We start from the raw sequence: 11,237 nt of genomic DNA, 5'->3' as shown, positions 1-11,237 counted from the left end.
AGTGAGAGGTTGTAATCTGAATACAGTGAGAGGTTGTAATCTGAATAAAGGGAGAGGTTGTAAACTGAATAAAGGGAGAGGTTGTAATCTGAATAAAAAGAGAGGTTGTAATCTGAATAAAGGAGAGGTTGTAATCTGAATAAAAGGGAGAGGTTGTAATCTGAATAAAAGGAGAGGTTGTAATCTGAATAAAAGGAGAGGTTGTAATCTGAATAAAAGGAGAGGTTGTAATCTGAATAAAAAAGGCCATTCTGGAACATGAGGTGACACATTCTTACTGATCCGCTAGAGAACCAGTTTGGATTGAAGTATAACTTTTGTATGACTGAAGCCTTCAGTGAGAGTCTAACACTTTAATATGTAACATGTGCCATGTTATATGATGGGACAAGCTACCATTTAGTGTTCTTTCACACAAGTAAATCAATGCATTTCATTGCCTGGAGAACCCATTTAACTGGAAATGGTTGCAAGTATGGCCTCCTTTGTCTCTGTTGATACTGTAGCTGAAGTTTTGTTTATTGTCCGATGGAAATGTCTTGGCTTTAGTCCGAACCCTCAGAAAGACAGAGGTCGGAGTAGAGGCAGCCATACTACACCACCCGTTGAGCAGTTTGGAGTTTACGGACACAACGGCAAGAGATGGCATCAAGGCAAAAAAAAAACGTGCACCCAGGAGGAGCCCTGGACAGAGTTTAAGAAACCTGCTCCAGTAGGCCTGCATGTGGACCGCTGCCAAGGCCCCTCTGGGAAGTCCCATGAGTGTAGCAGCGATAGCTAAGGCACGTTCCTCATCATGTGACATGCAGAACAACACTTGGCCTAGTCTTTGATAACTGCATCCTGGCCACCAGAAGTAGCTGCGTGCTTCATTCGCACCATGCCACAGTGCCCTGAATAGAGTTCTTCAAGGAGCTTTAAGAAAGACTAAAAAAGCCCCAGAGCAAAGCATTCCAGACTGAACTGTGAGCTCCTTTCTCACCGGGTAAGGATTTAGCTGTCCCGACAGCTCTCCTCCTTTCCCACGAGTGACAATGTACCCAACCTCAGACATCACTGGATCAGTACGAGTGCCCTAAAGGAGCAAACTAAAATATCAACACGTCTCATCTCAATTAGCCCTAAAATCCCTAGTTTGAAAGCACCAGTTTTTCTGGAAGCTATTCCATTTCCTTCCACGTGAGCCAGCCCTCTAGCAGTTTGAGTTCCAACCAATGAGCTTCAACACCTCGCCATTTGGAGTGACAGCTAGCAAGATGCGCACACACAGCGAGCGCAGTGACATAGTACGCAATCTTCAGGGACCCCTTTTGGATCGTGAGCGATACTTTCAAACTACTGGCTAAAAAGTTTACAAAAGTACCGTAGAATCTTTTTAAAAACAACACCAGATAGATCATCAAAAGTACCGGAGAATCTCTTTAAAAACAATTACATAGACCACCAAAATTACCGGAAAATGTCTTGACAAAAATAAGATCCTTATTTGAACAGTATTTTCCAATGTTGTTCTCACAACTAAAAACACTTCAAAGCATTAGCACATCGTTCAAAAGACTAAATAAATGTTACACATTACAGTAAATCAAACGTTTGTGCACTACAATGTGTTTTTAATGATAGTCCTGGTGTCTGTCATCACTGATGGGTTAAGGTCATAGTGGGGTGGCCAGACAAATGGAATGGAGCAATAACAACATTTCACTTGTTTTGAAATGGCAGTTGAGCATCACTGGGGATCAGAGGGCAAGCCTGGTCCCAGACCTGTTTGTGTCGCCATTCCAACTTGGCACGACAGCACAATCAGATCTAGGACCAGGCTTTATCATAAGGACAAGACAGACCAACACGAAGAACGAGGGCCGTACACAGCCGTCACATCGCCTTTGACCACAGAACATCGGCCGCCATTTTCTGTTCATTTCCTGATGATTCTACATGTTAAAATTGCCACCATTCGTCAAAACACCGAGCAGGTAATCTACCGCAGATGGTGTTGGTCTGGTTTGTCCTGCAGGTCCGAGGACACACCTTCCGTCTCTGGGGTTATTTGCTGACTATGGGCAGCAGGTCTCCCTTGGTTTTCATGGTTTTGATCTTGGCTCTGATGGTACGTTCCATGGCCTGCCTGCAGCGGTGGGCGCAGTGAGCCAGCGTCTCCTCTTTCTCGTCCTAAGGTGGCAGGCGTGGAACACCTTAGGATTAAATAATACTTTTATTAACCCCCAAAGGACCAGCTAATATTACAACACCTGCAGTGGCGATTTCCCATGAAAAGCCACTGGCACAAACTCTTTCTGGGAAAAGTTCCTCACTTCATTGTGTATACAAAATAAAATAGCTTCAAAACACATATTCCTATAGAAAAGGAGCAGAGATGTATCTATCAGCTATATATGTGATACGGTAACTGTGTGTGCTCTCCTCTCACATGTACTAACCCTTCCTGGTCACCTGTACTAACCCTTCCTGGCACCTGTACTAACCCTTCCTGGTCACCTGTACTAACCCTTCCTCTCCACCTGTACTAACCCTTCCTGCTCACCTGTACTAACCCTTCCTCTCACCTGTACTAACCCTTCCTCTCACCTGTACTAACCCTTCCCTCTCACCTGTACTAACCCTTCCTCTCACCTGTACTAACTCTTCCTGGTCACCTGTACTAACCCTTCCTCTCACCTGTACTAACCCTTCCTCTCACCTGTACTAACCCTTCCTCTCACCTGTACTAACCCTTCCTCTCACCTGTACTAACCCTTCCTGGTCACCTGTACTTAACCCTTTCTCTCACCTGTACTAACCCTTCCCTCTCACCTGTACTAACCCTTCCTCTCACCTGTACTAACCCTTCCTCCTCACCTGTACTAACCTTCCTCTCACCTGGTACTAACCCTTCCTCTCACCTGTACTAACCCTTCCTCTCACCTGTACTAACCCCTCCCTGGTCACCTGTACTAACCCTTCCTGGTCACCTGTACTAACCCTTCCTGGTCACCTGTACTAACCCTTCCTCTCACCTGTACCAACCCTTCCTGGTCACCTGTACTAACCCCTTCCTCTCACCTGTACTAACCCCTTCCTCTCACCTGTACTAACCCTTCCTGCTCACCTGTACTAACCCTTCCTCTCACCTGTACTAACCCTTCCTGGTCACCTGTACTAACCCTTTCCTCTCACCTGTACTAACCCTTCCTCTCACCTGTACTAACCCTTCCTGCTCACCTGTACTAACCCTTCCTCTCACCTGTACTAACCCTTCCTGGTCACCTGTACTAACCCTTCCTGGTCACCTGTACTAACCCTTCCTCTCACCTGTACTAACCCTTCCTCTCACCTGTACTAACCCTTCCCTCTCACCTGTACTAACCCTTCCTCTCACCTGTACTAACCCTTCCTGGTCACCTGTACTAACCCTTCCTCTCACCTGTACTAACCCTTCCCGCTCACCTGTACTACCTATACACACACACACGAGACCAGTGATCCATGACCCCAACAAATAGTGCCCTCTAGTGTCCAAAACAAGTCAAAATAACCCTGTACAGACAATATATACACAACTCATAAACCAAAATGGCACCTACAACACTGAATAAATACAACGACAGACACAAATGATCAAAACCTAATCCCAGACTAAAAAGCTCAATGGCCTTAGATTAAAATGTCCCCATCGGATGAGAAGGATTTACCTCCGGAGCGGCCAGGCTCAGCTCGGCGATGGCGGCCGTCCGTGAGATGGTGTTGCGGTCGACGCCCACGCGGTCGAACGCCACCTTCATGGAGACGCTGCGTCTGAACTCCTGCAGGGCCGCCATGTACCTGGCGATGACGCCCACCACGTTCTTCACTGGGGAGGGACAGGACCGACGGGGTTAAGTAATAGTAAAAACAAATGCATTTGCTGTTTAAAATGATGATTTCTCAACTCTTTATTTGACATGTTTCAGTGTGAGGGATGGAGATGTACTAGAGAGCTCATCTCCCATCTTCGCATTGGCCACTTCTGTGACAGCATGGACAGCGCCATCACCAGGCTTTGGTCCAAGTGCGCCCTCTATCCAACTCTATGGTATTGGGTACAGTACTGTAGTCCTGACTCTGTTTAAGGGCCATCTACAGTACTGTAGTCCTGACTCTGTTTAAGGGGCCATCTACAGTACTGTAGTCCTGACTCTGTTTAAGGGGGTATCTACAGTACTGTAGTCCTGACTCTGTTTAAGGGCCATCTACAGTACTGTAGTCCTGACTCTGTTTAAGGGCCATCTACAGTACTGTAGTCCTGACTCCGTTTAAGGGCCATCTATAGTACTGTAGTCCTGACTCTGTTTAAGGGGTATCTACAGTATTGTAGTCCTGACTCTGTTTAAGGGCCATCTACAGTACTGTAGTCCTGACTCTGTTTAAGGGCCATCTACAGTACTGTAGTCCTGACTCTGTTTAAGGGCCATCTACAGTATTGTAGTCCTGACTCTGTTTAAGGGCCATCTACAGTACTGTAGTCCTGACTCTGGTTTAAGGGCCATCTACAGTACTGTAGTCCTGACTCTGTTTAAGGGCCATCTACAGTACTGTAGTCCTGACTCTGTTTAAGGGCCATCTACAGTACTGTAGTCCTGACTCTGTTTAAGGGCCATCTACAGTACTGTAGTCCTGACTCTGTTTAAGGGCCATCTACAGTATTGTAGTCCTGACTTGTTTAAGGGCCATCTACAGTACTGTAGCCCTGACTCTGTTTAAGGGCCATCTACAGTACTGTAGTCCTGACTTGTTTATGGGCCATCTACAGGTACTGTAGTCCTGACTCTGTTTAAGGGCCATCTACAGTACTGTAGTCCTGACTCTGTTTAAGGGCTTATCTACAGTACTGTAGCCCTGACTCTGTTTAAGGGGTATCTACAGTACTGTACTCCTGACTCTGTTTAAGGGTATCTACAGTACTGTAGTCCTGACTCTGTTTAAGGGCCATCTACAGTACTGTAGTCCTGACTCTGTTTAAGGGCCATCTACAGTACTGTAGTCCTGACTCTGTTTAAGGGGTATCTACAGTACTGTAGTCCTGACTCTGTTTAAGGTCATATCTACAGTACTGTAGTCCTGACTCTGTTTAAGGGCCATCTACAGTACTTACTCCTGACTCTGTTTAAGGGGTATCTACAGTACTGTAGTCCTGACCTGTTTAAGGGCCATCTACAGTACTGTACTCCTGACTCTGTTTATAGCCATCTACAGTACTGTAGTCCTGACTCTGTTTAAGGGCCATCTACAGTACTGTAGTCCCGACTCTGTTTAAGGGGTATCTACAGTACTGTAGTCCTGACTCTGTTTAAGGGCCATCTACAGTACTGTAGTCCTGACTCTGTTTAAGGGTTATCTACAGTACTGTAGTCCTGACTCTGTTTAAGGGCCATCTACAGTACTGTAGTCCTGACTCTGTTTATGGGTCATCTACAGTACTGTAGTCCTGACTCTGTTTAAGGGCCATCTACAGTACTGTAGTCCTGACTCTGTTTAAGGGCCATCTACAGTACTGTAGCCCTGACTCTGTTTAAGGGCCATCTACAGTACTGTAGCCCTGACTCTGTTTAAGGGCCATCTACAGTATTGTAGTCCTGACTCTGTTTAAGGGCCATCTACAGTACTGTAGTCCTGACTTCTGTTTAAGCAGTATCTACAGTACTGTAGTCCTGACTCTGTTTAAGGGCCATCTACAGTACTGTAGTCCTGACTCTGTTTAAGGGCCATCTACAGTACTGTAGTCCTGACTCTGTTTAAGGGCCATCTACAGTACTGTAGTCCTGACTCTGTTTGCTGCATCTACAGTACTGTAGTCCTGACTCTGTTTAAGGGCCATCTACAGTACTGTAGTCCTGACTCTGTTTAAGGGCCATCTACAGTACTGTAGTCCTGACTCTGTTTAAGGGCCATCTACAGTACTGTAGTCCTGACTCTGTTTAAGGGGCATCTACAGTACTGTAGTCCTGACTCTGTTTAAGGGCCATCTACAGTACTGTAGTCCTGACTCTGTTTAAGGGCCATCTACAGTACTGTAGTCCTGACTCTGTTTAAGGGAAAATTACAGTACTGTAGTCCTGACTCTACAGTACTGTAGTCCTGACTCTGTTTAAGGGTATCTACAGTACTGTAGTCCTGACTCTGTTTAAGGGGGTATCTACAGTACTGTAGTCCTGACTCTGTTTAAGGGCCATCTACAGTACTGTAGTCCTGACTCTGTTTATGGCCATCTACAGTACTGTAGTCCTGACTCTGTTTAAGGGCCATCTACAGTACTGTAGTCCTGACTCTGTTTAAGGGCCATCTACAGTATTGGCCATCTACAGTACTGTAGTCCTGACTCTGTTTAAGCAGTACTTAAGGGCCATCTACAGTACTGTAGCCCTGACTCTGTTTAAGGGCCATCTACAGTATTGTAGTCCTGACTCTGTTTAAGGGCCATCTACAGTACTGTAGTCCTGACTCTGTTTAAGTTTAAGCAGTCCTGATCTACAGTACTGTAGTCCTGACTCTGTTTAAGGGCCATCTACAGTACTGTAGTCCTGACTCTGTTTAATCTACAGTACTGTAGTCCATCTGTTTACAGTACTGTAGTCCTGACTCTGTTTAAGGGCCATCTACAGTACTGTAGTCCTGACTCTGTTTAAGCGGTATCTACAGTACTGTAGTCCTGACTCTGTTTAAGGGCCATCTACAGTACTGTAGTCCCGACTCTGTTTAAGGGCCATCTACAGTACTGTAGTCCTGACTCTGTTTAAGGGCCATCTACAGTACTGTAGTCCTGACTCTGTTTAAGGGGTATCTACAGTACTGTAGTCCTGACTCTGTTTAAGGGCCATCTACAGTACTGTAGTCCTGACTGTGTTTAAGGGGTATCTACAGTACTGTAGTCCTGACTCTGTTTAAGGGCCATCTACATCTACAGTACTGTAGTCCTGACTCTGTTTAAGTGGCCATCTACAGTACTGTAGTCCTGACTCTGTTTAAGGGCCATCTACAGTACTGTAGTCCTGACTCTGTTTAAGGGCCATCTACAGTACTGTAGTCCTGACTCTGTTTATAGTATCTACAGTACTGTAGTCCTGACTCTGTTTAAGGGCCATCTACAGTACTGTAGTCCTGACTGTGTTTAAGGGGTATCTACAGTACTGTAGTCCTGACTCTGTTTAAGGGCCATCTACAGTACTGTAGTCCTGACTCTGTTTAAGGCCATCTACAGTACTGTAGTCCTGACTCTGTTTAAGGGCCATCTACAGTACTGTAGTCCTGACTCTGTTTAAGGGCCATCTACAGTACTGTAGTCCTGACTTGTTTAAGGGCCATCTACAGTACTGTAGTCCTGACTCTGTTTATAGGGGCCATCTACAGTACTGTAGTCCTGACTCTGTTTAAGGGCCATCTACAGTACTGTAGTCCTGACTCTGTTTAAGGGCCATCTACAGTACTGTACTCCTGACTCTGTTTAAGGGCCATCTACAGTACTGTAGTCCTGACTTACGGAGGGCCATCTACAGTACTGTAGTCCTGACTCTGTTTAAGGGCCATCTACCAGTACTGTAGTCCTGACTCTGTTTAAGGGCCATCTACAGTACTGTAGTCCTGACTCTGTTTAAGGGCCATCTACAGTACTGTAGTCCTGACTCTGTTTAAGGGCCATCTACAGTACTGTAGTCCTGACTCTGTTTAAGGGCCATCTACAGTAACAGTAGTCCTGACTTGTTTAGGCCATCTACAGTACTGTAGTCCTGACTCTGTTTAAGGGCCATCTACAGTACTGTAGTCCTGACTCTGTTTAAGGGGTATCTACAGTACTGTAGTCCTGACTCTGTTTAAGGGCCATCTACAGTACTGTAGTCCTGACTCTGCTTGCTGTATCTACAGTACAGTCCTGACTCTGTTTAAGGGCCATCTACAGTACTGTAGTCCTGACTCTGTTTAAGGGGTATCTGTACTGTAGTCCTGACTCTGTTTAAGGGCCATCTACAGTACTGTAGTCCTGACTCTGTTTACAGTTACTCCTACAGTACTGTAGTCCTGACTCCATGTTTAAGGGCCATCTACAGTACTGTACTCCTGACTCTGTTTAAGTGGCCATCTACAGTACTGTAGTCCTGACTCTGTTTATACATCTACAGTACTGTAGTCCTGACTCTGTTTAAGGGGCCATCTACAGTACTGTAGTCCTGACTCTGTTTAAGGGCCATCTACAGTACTGTAGTCCTGACTCTGTTTAAGGGCCATCTACAGTACTGTAGTCCTGACTCTGTTTAAGGGCCATCTACAGTACTGTAGTCCTGACTCTGTTTAAGGGCCATCTACAGTACTGTAGCCCTGACTCTGTTTAAGGGCCATCTATAGTACTGTACCCTGACTCTGTTTAAGGGCCATCTACAGTACTGTAGCCCTGACTCTGTTTATAGCCATCTACAGTACTGTAGTCCTGACTCTGTTTAAGGGCCATCTACAGTACTGTAGTCCTGACTCTGTTTATGGGCCATCTACAGTACTGTAGTCCTGACTCTGTTTAAGGGCCATCTACAGTACTGTAGTCCTGACTCTGTTTAAGGGGTATCTAAGCAGTACTGTAGTCCTGACTCTGTTTATATGGGTATCTACAGTACTGTAGTCCTGACTCTGTTTAAGGGCCATCTACAGTACTGTAGTCCTGACTCTGTTTAAGGGCCATCTACAGTACTGTAGTCCTGACTCTGTTTAAGGGCCATCTACAGTACTGTAGTCCTGACTCTGTTTAAGGGGTATCTACAGTACTGTAGTCCTGACTCTGTTTAAGGGGTATCTACAGTACTGTAGTCCTGACTCTGTTTAAGGGCCATCTACAGTACTGTAGTCCTGACTCTGTTTAAGGGCCATCTACAGTACTGTACTCTGTCCTGACTCTGTTTAAGGGCCATCTACAGTACTGTAGTCCTGACCTCTGTTTAAGGGCCATCTACAGTACTGTAGTCCTGACTCTGTTTAAGGGGTTACCTACAGTACTGTAGTCCTGACTCTGTTTAAGGCCATCTACAGCTGTAGTCCTTGACTCTGTTTATGGGCCATCTACAGTACTGTAGTCCTGACTCTGTTTAAGGGCCATCTACAGTACTGTAGTCCTGACTCTGTTTAAGGGCCATCTACAGTACTGTAGTCCTGACTCTGTTTAAGGGCCATCTACAGTACTGTACTCCTGACTCTGTTTAAGGGCCATCTACAGTACTGTAGTCCTGACTCTGTTAAGGGCCATCTACAGTACTGTAGTCCTGACTCTGTTTAACCATCTACAGTACTGTAGTCCTGACTCTGTTTAAGGGCCATCTACAGTACTGTAGTCCTGACTCTGTTTAAGGGCCATCTACAGTACTGTAGTCCTGTTTAGATCTACAGTACTGTAGTCCTGACTCTGTTTAAGGGCCATCTACAGTACTGTAGTCCTGACTCTGTTTAAGGGCCATCTACAGTACTGTAGTCCTGACTCTGTTTAAGGGCCATCTACAGTACTGTAGTCCTGACTCTGTTTAAGGGCCATCTACAGTACTGTAGTCCTGACTCTGTTTAAGGGCCGTCTACAGTACTGTAGTCCTGACTCTGTTTAAGGGCCATCTACAGTACTGTAGTCCTGACTCTGTTTAAGGGCCATCTACAGTACTGTAGTCCTGACTCTGTTTAAGGGGTATCTACAGTACTGTAGTCCTGACTCTGCTTTAAGGGGCCATCTACAGTACTGTAGTCCTGACTCTGTTTAAGCGGTATCTACAGTACTGTAGTCCTGACTCTGTTTAAGGGCCATCTACAGTACTGTAGTCCTGACTCTGTTTAAGGGGTATCTACAGTACTGTAGTCCTGACTCTGTTTAAGGGCCATCTACAGTACTGTAGTCCTGACTCTGTTTAAGGGGTATCTACAGTACTGTAGCCCTGACTCTGTTTAAGGGGTATCTACAGTACTTACTCCTGACTCGTGTGTTCTCTCCATCTCTGCTCCTCTTGGAGCTCTTCATCACTCTGTGGAGCTCCACCTCCTCAAAGCTGTCGAATAGGCGGGGTTCTCAAAAGCCACACCCTCGTCAGGAAACCCACCCCATGTGGGAGGAGCTACCCGTCCCCAGCTCCATCTGGCTGGACGAAAGACCACGCCTCTTCTCTGAGGAAAAGAAAAAACATTAAACCGATGGTCTCTGGCAGAAACATCACGCCATGTTTTTAACTCTGGATTTATAATAGAGTGTCATACTTCATCCACATGCCTCCCCACCCCTGCTGATGATGATCAGGTACAGTTTGTTGACTAAGCCTCAGACTAGACCTAATTATGTTCTACACTGAATAAAAATATTAAATGTAATGTGTTGGTCCCATATTTCAAGAGCTGAATTAAGAAGTGTCGGACAAAAAGCTTATTTCAAATTTTGTGCACAAATGTGTTTACATCCCTGTCAGTGAGCATTTCCCCTTTGCCAAGATAATCCATCCACCTGACAGGTGTGGCATATCAAGAAGCTGATTATCTTCATTAGGGTAGGAGGCACTATTTCACCTCCGGATGAAAAGCGTGCCCGGAAAACTGCCTGCTACTCAGGCCCAGAAGCTAGGATATGCATATAATTGGTAGATTTGGATAGAAAATACTCTAAAGTTTCCAAAACCGTGAAAATAATGTATGTGAGTATAACAGAACTGATATGGCAGGTGAAAACCTGAGAAAAATCCATCCAGGAAGTGAGATAATTTTTATTGAATGCCATTGCAGTATCCATTGACTTAGGACTCAAATTGCACTTCCTATGGCTTCCACTAGATGTCAACAGTCTTTATAAATTGTTTTAGGCTTGTATTCTGAAAAATGAGGGAGTAAGACCAGTCTGAATGAGTGGACACTACAGTGTCCCAGAGCTTTTTCATGCGCGAGACAGAGAGCGCACCTTTCTTGTTCACCAATTGTCCGGTTGAAATATTATTGATTATTATGACTAAAAACTACCTGAGGATTGATTATAAACATCGTTTGACATGTTTCTACGAACTTTACGGATACTATTTGGATTTTTCGTCTGCCTGTTGTGACTGCGTTTGAGCCTGTGTATTACTGAACAAAACTGAGGTTTTTGGATATAAACATGGACTTTATCGAACAAAATGAACATTTATTGAGCAAATGGGAGTCTTGTGAGTGCAACCATATGAAGATCATCAAAGGTAAGTGATTCATTTTATCACAATTTCTGA

General features: G+C 45.1%; 1 long non-coding RNA gene across 1 annotated transcript; it reads right to left on the bottom strand.

The window, feature by feature from the left end:
* Positions 1–2,183: 2,183 nt before the first annotated feature.
* LOC135537339 (uncharacterized) lies at positions 2,184–10,372 on the bottom strand. The gene is made up of 3 exons (XR_010455192.1): positions 9,964–10,372; positions 3,693–3,850; positions 2,184–2,195 (listed from the first exon to the last, which is right to left on the bottom strand). It is a non-coding gene; the product is annotated as an uncharacterized LOC135537339 (long non-coding RNA).
* Positions 10,373–11,237: the final 865 nt, after the last annotated feature.

Source organism: Oncorhynchus masou, unplaced genomic scaffold, assembly GCF_036934945.1.
Source record: "Oncorhynchus masou masou isolate Uvic2021 unplaced genomic scaffold, UVic_Omas_1.1 unplaced_scaffold_7524, whole genome shotgun sequence".
Classification (NCBI taxonomy): Eukaryota; Metazoa; Chordata; class Actinopteri; order Salmoniformes; family Salmonidae; genus Oncorhynchus; species Oncorhynchus masou.
This window is presented reverse-complemented; position numbering and strand designations above follow the sequence as displayed.